Source organism: Panthera pardus, unplaced genomic scaffold (genome assembly GCF_024362965.1).
Source record: "Panthera pardus isolate Hobbes unplaced genomic scaffold, ASM2436296v1 HiC_scaffold_15, whole genome shotgun sequence".
In the NCBI taxonomy this organism is placed as follows: Eukaryota; Metazoa; Chordata; class Mammalia; order Carnivora; family Felidae; genus Panthera; species Panthera pardus.
Window position 1 is genome coordinate 49,637,341 of NW_026526710.1, and position 15,111 is coordinate 49,652,451.

The 15,111-nt window shown below is 38.5% G+C and overlaps 1 protein-coding gene across 1 annotated transcript in view; it reads left to right on the top strand.

Annotated features, from left to right (window-relative positions):
- The window catches only part of ASXL3 (ASXL transcriptional regulator 3), a 175,687-nt gene that overhangs the window by 110,809 nt on the left and 49,767 nt on the right, over positions 1-15,111 (top strand). The window lies entirely within an intron of this gene.

The window sequence follows — 15,111 nt, forward strand, 5'->3', positions numbered from 1 at the left end:
TGCAGTTGCCTTCTGAGAGTCTATCATCATGAATATGATTGCCTATAAATAATCACCTTTTATCTTTTTCTTTTTAGTATAACTGGAAATGCTTTAACTTTATTTTTGTATTTTGAAAAGCCTCTAAAATAAGGAAATACAAATATAGACCCATAATAGCAGGCATCAATCATCTAAAGCTGTTTCCTTAGAGTAGAAAAGGAAAAAATATTTCATCACATAAACTTTTATTAAATTTCACAAAAGTTATTAAATGGCAACTAGGAAAAATTTCTTTGTGATTCTTATTTCAATAAATTTTGACACCATGTGTAGTTTCCAGTTGATGGACATAGTGTGTGTGTGTGTGTGTGTGTGTGTGTGTGTGTTTATGTATTTGCATCGCAAAATGAGAGATACATCCATATACTGAAATGGGTGAGATTGATTCAATATTTCCATATTACTTTGAATAAATTTTCTTAGCTTTTTATTTGATTCTATTTTCTTCTAACTTAGCTGTCTCCTTTCACATATATTTAAAATGTGATGAGCTATGGTTTTCTACCACTCAAATGTATCTTTTTGGTGGAGATTATTGTTCATATTTAGGAAAAGATTATTTTGATTTTGGGTACATTTCTGTTTGAGAGTTTGCTTTCGTTCCATGGAAATTTGTTTAATATTTACTATCAATATGGTATGTTTTAGGTGCTTTGGAGTAATGGAAAGTTAGTAAGTGCCTGTGAAGTATTTATTAATGATTAAATATGCTTTGGTTGGATACATAGGCTGTATTTGTGAATAATCAAAATATGAGGTAGAAGCAGGTGTGCTTAGAGGGGAAAGCACAAAGTATATTGAGCTTTCCTATGTGGAAGGGAAAAATCAGAGACAAAGTTAAGGTCCTTGAATTGGGCCTTGAGATGTAGGCAGAATTTGAATAAGGTGGATGGAAATGTACCAAGTGAAAGGTTCAAAGATATAAAATCAAAAGCTAATTTTGTGGGAGTCTAGATTGTTGGAAGAACAGTGCGAAAGAATCTGGACAGACAAATTGGAAGTCAGTTTTGGAAGATTCCTTGAGTATGAGGCTAAAGAGTCTGAACAGTGTTCTCCCTGTGTTTGCAAAGCCATTGAGGGCTTTTGAGCACAGCTATAATATAGTAAGATTGTTGCTTTTTAAGAAAATTGTTCTGGTAGTATTGAAAGGAAATTTAGAGATGGGAGGCATAAAAGTGGAAAGAGTTGTTAGGAAGCAATTTTAGTTGTTCCAAAAAGGCAAAATGAGGGCTTGGATTTGGAGAATAGCACTGAAATTAAAGAGGAAGATCATGTGATCATCACCATCACCACCATCATCCAGTGGTAGCAGTTTTACATTTTGTCAAATAACACTTGATAAAATAGGGAGGAGGCACTAATGACTCAGAGGTTTCAAATTTGTGTGGCTGAGAACTGAGCTCAGGAGGTAAGGAAAACTTTATTTTGGGGAGGTGGGAGAGCCTGATCTCTAAGCTGCAGAACTGTTCCCTCTGCCTCAATGTGCTTGTGGTTTCTCGTGCTTACCATTCTATCCCCAGCTCCTGGAATAAGATTTAGCGTGTAAAAGATACTCAGTAAATCTTTTTGAATGAAGAAATGACAAATTGTCCTCGACTTAGCTGAATATTTTGGTAACCCGGAAGGCCATTCTAAGCCCAGTATTTTATTCAGCTTGTAACAGCAGTTGCTGTTCCTCATTTTTTTCTAGTCACTATAAGAAGTGTCAATGAATAAGGCACAATACCTGTCCTCATATCACATTTAGTCCACTGGTAAATTATTCAAGCAGTCCTGACAGAGCATGTATTATGTACTATATACACTTTGCTAAATACAGAGGATATTAGAATAAATCTTGTGGGGAAATAACAGCTAACTTCATGCTGAAATACAGTTGACTTAGCTCATTACTAGGTAAGAAGTCTAGTAACTGTGTAAACCTGGCCCAGATGATGTAGCAGAACAACTTAAACATCAAGATAGTAGTATAAAGAAAGCCTTCTGAAGGCACAGAGGATGATGACATTTAATCTGAAACTAGTATTGGAGAAGAGTTTATGGTGGATATAGGATACTTAAGTTGAGCCTTGAAAAACTAATAGGTGTTTTGTAAGTATAGCCAAAGGAAAGTGAATTTTGTAGAGGAAGAGCCTATCATTTATAAAGATTTGCTGCTTTTGTGTTCGAGAACATTTAGTAGTTCAGTGTGACTGGACCGCCCTGTGGGGGCAGAGGGGTGAGATATTCCTCTAAAGGGGAGTATGGTTTACAACATCTCATGATGTGGTTGCATATTAAGTTCTTTGAACTTCTTCTGAAAACTGGGTACCGTCAGAGATTTTTTTCAAATGAAATGGGATGCATAGAATAATTTAAGCAAATATTTCTGTGCCTGGACATAGGGGAGAAAAAAGGGGTAAATAAAATGCATTCCATATTTTCTCTTAGGAGCTAGTAGCCCTGTAAATGATGGATAGGACAGGCAGAAAGATAAGACAAGAGAGACTGGGTAAGAAACAATTGCAGTAGTTGAGATGTGAGATAAGGGTCTGGCCTTGGGCATTGGCCTTGGAAATGAAAAGAAAGGACTGAATTCCAGACATAGTTTCAACCTACAAAAGTAGGAATATATGACAGATTGCCTGAGGGATAAGGTTGTAAAAGGTCCAGAAGGCAACTGGAGATTTTATCTAGGGCGACTTGGGAGGACAGAAAGGCTCTGTGGGCCTATCAACATTTGATACTGAGAAATTTAGAGTTCTGTGTCTGTGTGCCTTGTTGGAGGTGAGCTGAGCCCTCTCTCCTATCAGAAAGGGGCAGGCGACCTGATGCAGCAAGCTCCCAAAAGTGCTGTTTCGCGACAGCTTAGAAATATCCGAATGGGGATGAATCCCACCATTTTCTGGGACAGAATGAGTAGAAAAGGAATGTGAATAGAATCTGATTACATAGATTTATTTGAACTCAGTAGAAAGTACTATAATTACGTGAAATACCTCACAATTTTGCTTGTACGAAAGCTTGTCTTTACATATTTTTACAGAATTTGAAAGCCCCAGGTTTCTCGTTTCCTTCCTTTGCCAGATTTCTACCAGATTTCTCCCCTAAAGCAGCCCCTACCAGCCTCTGACTCTGGACTGTAGAGAGCTGGGGATCATTCAGTTATTATGTCTCCAAAATATGGAAGCTAGGTTTCCCATTTATCTTGCTTGCCAGTACCTACTGTCATTATGCCAATGTGTCTGGTATTTTGTTTTTCCATATTTCTAGTTTTTTTTTTTTCTTTTACAGAGGCCTGCTTATCCTAGAACACACACACACACACACACACACACACACGTATATGTACATATATATATATATACATATATATATACACACACACATTATATCATATCTAAATTACACATGTATATTTTTTAACTTCTAGTTGTTGTATACCATTTTCACATCTAGTTTTATATTTAATTTTACTCTCCTTCACACATTAGACTGCAAGTAACAAAATCAAACTCAAACTGACTTAAATATAAAGGGATTTATTGACTGAGGTAATTGGAAGATAGAAGTTAGAGTGGGTTTCTGGTTGTTGGTCCTGGGATCCACTTATTGTCCAGAACCCATTTCATTATTAATGAATTAATTTTAAAAATAGTCTTTTTTTGTTGTTGGTACTATTCTAATCCCTTTGTGGTAGGATGGTTACCTGAATCAAAAAATGGGTACTTGACTCTTGGTTCATATTCATGGGGAAAATACTTCTGTCCCAGTGTTTAAAGGAAAAGATCTAAGATTCACTCTAATGGTACTACTTAGATAACATGAACACTTGTTAACACTTCTAGCTAAGGAAATGTAATATGCAAATTGGTTTAAAGCAGCTAGATCTATTCTTGAACCTCGTGTGCTCACTGTCTCCTCAAGTAAAATGGTGTACTGTGAGAGAGGTTAAGGACACTTTAGAAATCTAGTTTTTAGGAAGTTGTGTTAGAGGATATGCAGTTGGGGGTGAGGGAGAGTCTTGGTAGTCCATTAACAATGCCCACTGTAGTGGGATAGGTATTGAGTTTGGTTTTAACATGTTGGGTTGAGATGCTTCTACATAAGAAATGTCGAGAAGCAATTACATATTCAAGTTTTAAAACTGAAGAAGTTGGAGTTAGATTATAGCTACACAGAACATCTACGTAGATTATGGTGTCAACTATGGGATTTGATAAGACTGCGAGATATAGTCTTATATAAAAGACATATTCATGAAAGGATGTGGGTAAGAAAGAGTGTGGGAAAGAACCAGGGAACGGACAGAAAATAGCAAATTCTTAAGAGATCATCACATGCAGGTTGTATACAGGCAACAGTGTCAAATGGACATTAGGAGGTCACTGGGGAGTAACTGGGGTATCTTTCCTTTGTCCACCTAGATCCACCTTTCAGCCTTCTTCACCCGCTTTGTTCCAGGAAGCTAAACCATGTATGAACTACTGCATCAGGAGGACCTATGCCTCCCATATTGTTTTTTAGTTTTAAACAATCATAAACTTTTTAGAAAATTGGAAGATACATTAGAGAATTAGTTTGCATCTGATGATCCATCCAGGATCCCCTTCCTTGAATATTTTATAATGGTAAGGTTCTATTTTCTACAAACAGGGACATTTCTCTTACATAAGCAAAATCCACACAATCAAGATCAGATTAACAGTGATCATTTTTACCATGTGATTGATTCTTAGGCTGTATTCATATTTAGCCAGTTGTCCCAATAATGTCGTTTATAGCAGCAAGATCCAGTACAGAATCTGTCAGTGCATTTAGTTGTCATGTTTCTTTAGTCTCATTTCTAGAATAGTTATTCAGTCTTCCTTTGACTTTCATGATTTTGACACTTTTGGAGATTATAAGCCAATTTGAGTTTGTGTGCTATTTCCTTGTGATTACATTCAGAATACCTCTGGAATAGGATAAATGATGATGTATTCTTCTCCTTGAACTTCTTAGTTGGCACATATTTTTGATTTGTCCCAATATTGATGATGCTCATTTGATCATTTGATTAAAATTTGTCTGCAATCTTCTCCAGTCCAAAATTACTTCTTCTTTCTTTGTAATTAAATAATATTTTGTGAAGAGGCTCTTTTAAATTATGTAACTATCCTTTCTCCTCAGACTCTCAATGTATTCATTTATTTGTATATGTACGAATTCAGCCTTTTCTATTTTTTCAGTAGATGACTACGCTTGAATTGTCCCACACTTGGTCACTGGGAGCCTGTTCAAGCTGAGTCCTGTGTCTTCTGACATGTCTCCATTCCCTCTGATCACTCCATTACTTTGAAGCACATTACATTGTTCCAGTCTTATACTTTTCTTGCCCAGACACTGGAATAACCGTTTCTTAAAGGAGCCATGGTTCCCTTTAGTGGACGATGGTATTTAGGAATCAGGATCTCACAGCACGTGTACAGTTAGTGCATGTGTGTGTGTACGTGTGTGTGTGTGTGAATACTCCTGTGTCTTGGAGACAAGGATCATCATACAGAAGAAAGAGGATGAGTCTTTTGGAATATATAAACATAGCATAATTTACATAGACATTTATTTCTATATGTATGTGTACATCTTGTAAACCATGAGTTTACACTAATACCTCCAGTCCTAATCTAATACCCATGGTTTATTCTAGTGTTCTCCCTTTCCGTAGCTGACACAGTGAGAAACCCAGTTTTTATTACCCTTAATATATCTAAATATGTGACTAATCCCTTTATAGGTAGTAGCCATGCTTCTATACAGCTCCATGTGGTTGGTCTCCTTCACTATACTCTGGCTCAGACTCCATGACAGGCCACCTATCCACTCATCCAGCTTGGGCACCTTCCCCTTCCTGCTTGACCTCTGACATTGCATATTGGGCCCCTCCTCCATGCAGGTGTTCCTCACTGTGCAATGCCTCTGCACCTCGTCTCCAGGCTTCCCTCCGTGGATACCTCCCTCACCAAATAGGCTCTGTGATCCCACTTTGGAGCATCATGGGTCCCTCTGCTTTTCTGGCACAGAGGCCTATATTGTTTTAAGTTTCAGGCCTGAATGACTTGTAAGGGGGGAGGAGAAGGCCCCATGGATTCTAATTGGGTTCAGCTATTAGGGAGCCTCAACAGGAGTTTGGGTGAAGGAAGAAGAGTGAGATTGAGCCCTGTACCTGCTCTGTGTGGTCAGCACAGTCTGCAAACATCAACCAGCTCCTATCAGAAGGTCTTCTCCGTACAACCCTCTGTCTGTCCAAGTTCTGATAAACTCTTTCTCCTGTTACCCTTCAGGTCAAACACAGCTCCGTATTATTAGGTTTCGTTTACTGCACTATCCTTGGTGGTTTGCACCTTGACCATATTTTTCTTTGTAAGTAGTCTCTTTAATCTACTGTCTTCAAATGATGCTAACTTGAATTAGCCATCTGTGCCTGCTGGGACTCCTCACTGACAGATCTATTGAAGGAGTAGAATATTATGTATATAGGCAAATCCTAGTGGTTTGGGGAAGGAATGGAATATATAGTTTATGCATTCATTCATCCAACCAATGTTTACTTAACACCTATTATGTGCCAGGTAAGCACTGATAATACAAACGTACAATAAGTCACAGTTCCAACCCTGAGAGAAGTGATGGTTATAGAAGTGAGAGAGAGATGTAAAAGCCTGTGTTGTTATAGAACTGTGCCATGGTGGAAATATATGCATTGTGTTATGGGAGCAATGAAGAGATAATTTTATGGGCGTTACAGAATGCTTCAAAGAGAATGTGTCCTCTAAACTGCATCTGGAAAGATGGAGGAAGTTTACCAGGAAAAGAAGTGTGGTGGGCCTTCCAAATAGAGGAAACAGTATGTGCCAGTAGTAATATTGATTACTTATAGTGCTAAGCCTCCTACATAAATTATCAGTAATCCTTACTATAACTCTCCAAAGAATTCGTATTTTTAACCCCACTTTATCTATGTGAAAATAAGGATCAGGGAGGGGGGGAAAAAAAAGGTTTACCCAACTTCTTCCAAGTAAAAACATGAGAGCCAAATTCTGAACACAGATTTGTCTGACTGTCCCAAGTTCATGCTCTTTCTTCTACCTGGTGTTCCTTGCCCCCCACCCAGACACAGGCAGAAAAGTATATGCTATCTGTCAACATGTATTTTGAGATGGTGGGTACGGGGTGGGTAAGTTGAGGTTAGAAGGGAAGGTTGGAACAAATCTTTAAAAAAGGCCTCCTGTGTTAGTAAGCAGTGTAGGACATACCAAGGTTTTATGTTTGGAGCATGACATTATTAGATGTATACTGTAAAAGAGGACTCCATTGAAGGAATAAAGCATGAAGTAGAGGAGAGAGATCTGGCACTCCCCACCCGACCGTGCTTTAGCCATTCTGTCTTCCTTCCTGACCCTCACATCTAAACCTCCTGTTCCTAACCCCTGTACTTCCTAAGAGCTCTGCTAGGAATGCTTTACAGCAGCTTTCAGCAAGGCCAGCTAATTCTTATCTACCCAGTTGGTGTCCTCTCTTCATAGAGGCTTTTTTCGTCCTCCCTCCCATCCAAAGTGTCCTCTTCAGTTGTTCTCTGACTTATTTTCCTGATTATTTCTCTCCCAGAACTTAACCATAGTCAATAATTACTTGCTTATGTAGTTGTTCATTTGTCTTCCCTCATGAGAATAAAAGCCCCAGGACAGTGGCTTTCTTCTATTCACTGTGCCTGGCATATAGTAAGTGTTCAGTAAATGTTTTTTGAATGAATGAATGAAAATATGCTGCGAATCCACTTGTAAGCTGGTGTAACATGACTGATAACAATGGCTTTAGCCAAAGCCATTAAAGAATGAAAAAGAAAGACCTACTTCCTGAGACACTGTATTAGTTTGCTATTGTTACCATAACAAAATACCACAGACTGGGTGGCTCAAAAAACGAAATTTATTTTCTCACAGTTCTGGAGGCTGTAAGTCCAGGATCAAGGTGCTGACATGGTTGGTTTTCCCTGAGGCCTTAGCTTGCAGAGAGGCTCCTTTTTGCTGTGTCCTCACATGGCCTTTTCTCTATGTGCCCACATCCCTAGCGTCCCTTCCTCTTTTTATAAAGACATTAGCCATATTGGATTAGGGCCTTGCCCTGTGACCTCGTTTATGCTTAATTTCATCTTTAAAGGCCTTGTCTCCAAGTATAGACACATTGGAGGTTAGGGCTTTGACACAGGAATTGGGGGGTGGGGTGGGGTGCACAAGTCAATCCAACACAGACATTTTGGAAATAAAATCATCATGACTTGGTAATTGGATTTGGATGAGAAGGAGGAATTGACAGTAAGTATTTATTGTGCATTGGAGAATAGCAAAAGATTGTTATGTCTTAAAAGCCAGGGTAGGCTTAAACATGTTTTTGTCCTAAAAATTGAGGCAGTTGATAGGAGAAATTGAAGATAGAAGAAAGTGAATTTGATTTATTGACCAAGTTTTAGAATGGATGGGATGGGATGGACTATATTGGGGAAGAGGCTGGTTTAAGGGGGGAAAAAGTGCTGATTTCTGAGATCAGAGAGAAGAGAAGCAGGAAGAAAGGAGAGGAGAAATAGCTAAATGTGAAGGGTACAGTGGGAAGTGAGGGGTTTTCAGCCGGTGGTGGTATGTTTGCCTGCTCAGACACTAGAGGGTTAGGGGTCTCGGGAGAGCTTTTGGCAAGCAGCCTGAAGGGTTGTACTGTGGATCCGTCCTGGGGCAAAAGTGTTTGCTGAACAGCATTGAGACCCCATTTTAGGTTAGATGGCAGTGGAAATCCAAGTGGTCTACTCAGGATCTTCAATCCAGCAATGCTAAATATTTATGCATTTAGTTTGGTAATAGATGTGCCAGGAGTTGGGTTTTGCCGAGATTAGAGATTTTCAAAGGCTCACATGGAAAGAGCTGAGAGATTTTAGAAGACATACGATATGCTTGTTGGAGTGGTGATGATGGGATCCAGGCTGTAGGGAGAGAAGCTAAGGTCAGAGGAGCTGGAGCCAGTTGGGAGGTCTCAGGGGGAGGAAAATAAGGCTTTAAAGGAAGAAAGATATATTGTTGAATGAAGTGGTGTAGGATCTCAAAATAACACATTTCCAATATGATCAGGTTTTGGCAAACACATAGGTCGAAAACTATTTTTGGCCATAGCATTTTGGTCAGAGATCAACTGCAGAGAAACCAAGAGGCGAGGGCAGCATTAGTTAGTGCTAGCAAACAGGTAGAATTGTAGCTAGTTCTTTTTCAGTTCCCATGTAGGAATATTACCTGAATAAGTTCAGTGATTGTGTTTGCAGCCAGACATGGCTTTGTGCATACTTCTCTGCAAAATATGATTGGGGAACTTTTAGAACCTCCTCGACCACACATAGCAGATCCCTCCTTTCTTTAAGAATTTGTACTTCCTAAACTATACCTACATAGAACCATTCTGTGACCTTTTAAAAATATATAGCAGCTGGCAGAATAAATGTCAACTAAAGTGGAGTCATATTTAGGTTTTTATTACACTTTCAAATTGAACATCACTGATGAATAGGTTGTTGTCATTTCTGTCATCTGTATCATTTGTAAGTGGTGTTCATCTCTGCCTCCATTTGGTGGTTTTGGGGCTATTAGGGCTGTCTCTCCAAATACTTACAAGACCATTCCCCAACTGCTTCTAAATAAATTATGCCTATTATTTTTCTCCAAATGGTAATTGCAGCATTTCAATCCATCCTTACTAATCTCCCAATTTTGTTCTGCATTCATATCTGTGTCTCTATGGTCTGTTAAATGACTAGCCACTGAAGGATATGTACTGTGTAGGCTCTTTAAAATCCTATCTAGCTTTGTGCTCTTCAGGTTTTTGCACTCACTGGCAATAATGCACGTAATTTTAACTGTGGAGAATGTCATTAAACTAAAATGGAACATTTACACAGTTCCTTTTGCAGAGAATTTTGGACTAGGAAAATGAATGTGTGTGTCAGACATTTTACAGCACATGAGAATGTGATTTATTGATTTCTGATGGCTCTGTTGGCATCAGTGTATATATTTAAAGAAGTCACGCAGCCTTTATAAATGCAAATGGGAAAGGGCTTTCCATCTTTTTCCTCCATGGAAATAGCTCATACATTTGCAATAACTCAGGCTCCTCTTAGAGATTGCTCTATGTACTGTATATATTGATTTAAAAATTATACCATTATTTTATTCTACAAATAGCGTTTATAATGAAATGTCAATTTACCTAACAGATTATAAAAATTCAGAAGTATTAAAGATATGAAAAAATACTAGTATCTTTAGCCTTTAGGTTAAAGTAAGTGTGTACTTGAGATGTAATTATTTTAATGGAACTGACACTGGCTTTTTCCCTGCTTCTGAAAGCATATCTTAAAGTACTTAGGAAATCCAATATTCCTTCTAGTCCAAGTCACTTACTGGTGATAGTAAATCATACATGGCCAAAGATATCCTTGCAGGCCACTCCTGATATTTCCATGCTCGCCATTTGAGCTTTATGCATATGGAGGGAAGTAATTCCATCTGGATATTATCCATTTCTTAGCTAACTGGAGAGTTAACATCAAATCCTGTTTATCAGTGTCAGCTTCAAAGTATGTCAAATAATGTGCAAACTGGATTGAAGTACCTATGTACAAGCAATTGCATGCAATAGGAAATTTGACAAATGGAGTTTCTTTCAATCCTGTGCATAAGGAAGTTGAGGAACACACTCATTTAACCAGGAGAACATCCTACTGTATGCATTAAACCACTTTCTTCCTCCTTTGTATAAGATACTGAGTGGCACCCTCATGGCCTGAGAGGGTATCTTTGGCCACGTGTGATCAATTACCACTGGCATACTGGATGATCAAGTATTAGATTCTGTAATCTAATGTTACAAAATTACTTTGTTATGTAAAATTTAAAGTAATATGTGTACGTGTAACACTTAATTCAGTTTATATGAGAACAAAGAGTAAAAAAGTTTACCTTTGTTTTATCATACAAGGGAGTAGAGTTTGAGAAAGGGAGTCATGCAGATGGCAGATTACACATTAGTGCCTGTCTTTTTAATAAGGGACATCCTAATACCTGGATCACCACACACTGTGATAAATGGTTGTCCTCCAGTGACTCACCCCTAAATTAGGCTCAAGGGTAGAAAGGAGAAAACGGATTTCACTCATTAAATCACCTTTAGAACTCCTGGTAGTTATTAAGCCCTATTCAAAAAATGTAGTTGCCTGAGATATTGGCGCCCTCTGGAAAACTTATTAAAGATCGTTGTAACGAAGTAAAGAATCAATTATAAGCAGGAAGTGAACAGTGTAGTAATGTTTGAGGCTCTAGATTAAGGTGGCAACATTATATAATTCCCTCAGCTGCTTCTAAATTCTCACTAAAATGACCCTGGCTTTTCCCAGTATATTTCTTTATCAGTCCAAAACCTAGAGGAAGAATGCCATCCAGATGCCAAAACCCGGGAGTAAGTTCTGCAGGAGGTAAGGAAGGTGAGACAAGATTGGGCTAAGAGATTACTAAAATGAAAGTGGTTGCCTGGGGAAGAACACTCTGTGGGGTCTCACTGAAAGGGGCTGTAGATTTCTCTCAGACACAACCAGCAGCGAGTGGTCAGGCAAGAGGAAAGGGTGAGTGGAGCCTTCCAGAGGCAAAGATCTCTATACTCACGCCTGCTCTCTGAGTATGTTTGCTAGCATTTAGTCTCTGAACAGCAACCTACCACTGCAGATGATGTTTCCGGTCTGTACTTGCTGGGGGGTTGCCTTGTGTTCTCTGTCCAAAAGCTAGATGTTTTGCTAGCTAAAGGGAGGCCTAGCTTCATTGATGTATCCTTAAATATATGGTTAAGACGTTCTTTATTAAAGAATCAATCCCTACTCCTCACATCTGCCAAACCTCTACTTGAGCAAGCATCAATCGGGTAAACATGTCCTTTTCCCTGATCCCTTATCTGAGCCTGAAGGATTTGTACCAAGTCCAACAAAGTTTCTTCTAGAAACCATCTCAGCAGCTAATACTGATCCGACACCTGCTGACCAAGAGGTCAGGATGGAAAGATAGGGATCAGTAATGCGGCACAGGAAAGATTCAGCCGTTCAAAAAAGAGCCCCAGTGTGACAATTCAGAGAACAAGAATAAGTGTTACTAAAAGAGGGTAAAAATGATCTTGACAACATCTGTTAATAAACTCAAGGAGATTTATGAGAAGCCAGTAATTTTTACAAGTATTAATTGAAGATTTATAGTGGGCCATGCAATGTGATGGCCATTTGGGCTATCATATTATATGAGACTGCTGTGTATCTGCCTTCATCAAGCTTAGCATCTAGCATTGGAAGTAGTGCACGTTCACGGAGCCCCTGGGAATATAATTTTGTAGACAAAGCTTCTGAGGAGGCATCTGAGGGAGCCTCATCTGTTGGGTGACATGGAAACAGTTTGATGCCTTAAAACCTTAAGATACCTTCGGTGGAACCAGAACAGTGTTCAATCTTTGGCAAATTCCTCTCATAGCTGAGGCATGTGTTTTTCCAGACTGACAGGTGGGAACAGACACTGTGAGCACTGGGCCCTGTCACCTCTATTCATTTCAAGTAGTTCTTGCCTAGCCTCTGGTAGCTTCCTCACATTTTCACACTGATAAACACTCCGCGGAAGAACGCCAGAATTTTCTCTCTGTTGTGCTCTGGTTTACTTCCTGTGAACAGTAACTGCCTTGGTTTCTTATCTCAGCTTCAGTGTCTTGTTAGCCCATCAGTTGGATGGTGAGTTTTACTGAAGTAGGTAAGGCTGGAGGAGCATGTTTTCAGTTGTGGAGCATGTTGTATCAGGTGCATTTGAAAGATCTATGTGGAAATTTCGAATAAGAAGTTGGTTGTATAAAGGTGAAGGTTAAAATAGAGTTCAAAGTTGGAGTTAAAAAAAAATTGAGAGCCACCAACATCTAGATGTTAATTAAAACCATGGATATAAGTGATGCGTACTATAGAATAGAATGAGAAGAGAGCCCAAGATTAAGGCTTGTGATTTCCACATCTTAATGGCTGAATAAAAGAGATTAAGGTAGCAAAGGCGACTGAAAAGTAATAGCCAGTGAAGTAAGGGACCTGAACACTAAGTGTGTGTCACTGAAGTCAAGGGAGTGAGTATTTAAGAAGGAGGATGGGATTTATTAATACTTAAGTATTGAATACGATGAGGATTGAAAGTTAACTAACTTATTTCATCAATGAAGTTCACTGATAATCTTGACAGGAGCAATTTTGGAGGCATGGTAGGGAGGATATACCAGTTTGGAGGGGCTTCCAAAGAGAATGGAAGGAGAGAATTTGGATAGAACACCCATCTTCCCCTTATACGTAAAGTGAATAGAGAAATGGAGCAGTAGATCTTAGAATTTCTTGTTGAGTACATTGAGGCCAATGTGTTTCTAAAAGATTGCTATTGAAAACAAGGTCTTTTCTTCCATAATACAGTTGTTTAGTTTGGTATATAAGAAGGCTGTATGTTTCTTAGCCATCCTATTACTCAGTATTTGATAACTTTCAATTGTTTTTTGTTTTATGCTCATGAGTTTCCCAGCTAATCATATCACTTACTAAGAATGGTGATTATATCTCCATTCTAATTAGTATACCTTTTAGAACCAGTTTCATTTATTTGATAGTAAGAAGGCCAGTTCAGTGTTCAATGAGGATTGAGTTAAAGAAGCAAAGGAGAAAATATAGACACATGCCTTTTAAAAAATTTGGTTATGAAGTAGAATAATCATGAGGATAATGGAAACAGCATAATTTAAAGATAAAGGTGGAGTTTTGTTTATTTGATTTATTTGTTCAGTTGGGAGAGGAGTTAGCATGTTTAGTTATCAAAGGAATAGAGATCCTGTTGAGAGGGAGCTGTTAAATAATCAAGATGAAAATGGAAGTTGGTTACTTACTATAGTGATCCTTTAAAAGGCAGGGGAAGAGAAGGTAGTGATTAAAGTACCAGTGGAGAGATTTTCCTTAGAAAGGAGGCAGTGCACCATTTCCCAGAAAACTGGAAGAGACGAAGAAAGTGGGTGAAGAAGATGGGTGTTTCCTATATGATCAGTATGGGTTCTTTATTTCCTCTACAAAAGAAATCAAAAGCATGGACAGGTAGTGATGGGTAGGATGAGGACAGGGAGGAAGGTAAAAAGCTTGAGGAGAATGGAGTTTGGAAAAGTCACTGAAGAGTGAGAAAGTGAGTTCACTGAAAAAGCACTGTAGGCTAGCTGGAGAGTGATAAGTGACCGAGAGTTGAAGACCTAAGTTTCAAACCTGATTTCTTAGAAGAGTGAATTTTTACCACAAGTAGATGTAGAATGGTAAGGTCCGCCAAGGATTGGACCTTTGTCATATGTGTATCCAAATGATAAGAGTAAGAATCTTAACACAAGAGATCAGAAAATCTCAACTGGAAAAGGAAGGGAATGATGCAAGAAGAGGGAAAATAGACTGAGTGGAAGCAAAGGGATGAGTGGATAGCAGGTCATAAGGAGTCAAGAATGGTCCGAGTAGGGCTGTGTGAACAAGCAAGCCAGAAGGAGGGAGGTGGGTCTGCATAGTATTCATATAATTAAATGCTATAGTGACAGAGCAGTTTGAAAGATTTTCCTATTTTCCCACAAACGTCTGTAGTCTTTTTAAATTTTTTTTAGTTATTAGTATCTCTGCAAAACATTTACATTTTCATTTGTAATTATGGAGTTTGGTGTCTAGCTTAAGAATATATTCTTTACATCAATATGAAAAGAACAAATATTCTCCAAAGTATTTTAATCTTTTTTTTTTTTTTTGGAAACTTTTCCCTTTGTATTTTTAGAATTGTGACTCCTGCACCTGTGTTTTTCTTTCTCAATATTGTTTTCTCTATTCTGGGACCCTGAATTTCCATATGAATTTTAGGATGAGCTTGTCATTTTCTGTAAAGAAACTAGAATTTTGATAGGAGTTGTCTTAAATCTGTAGTTCACTTTGGAGAGTATTGGAATCCTAAT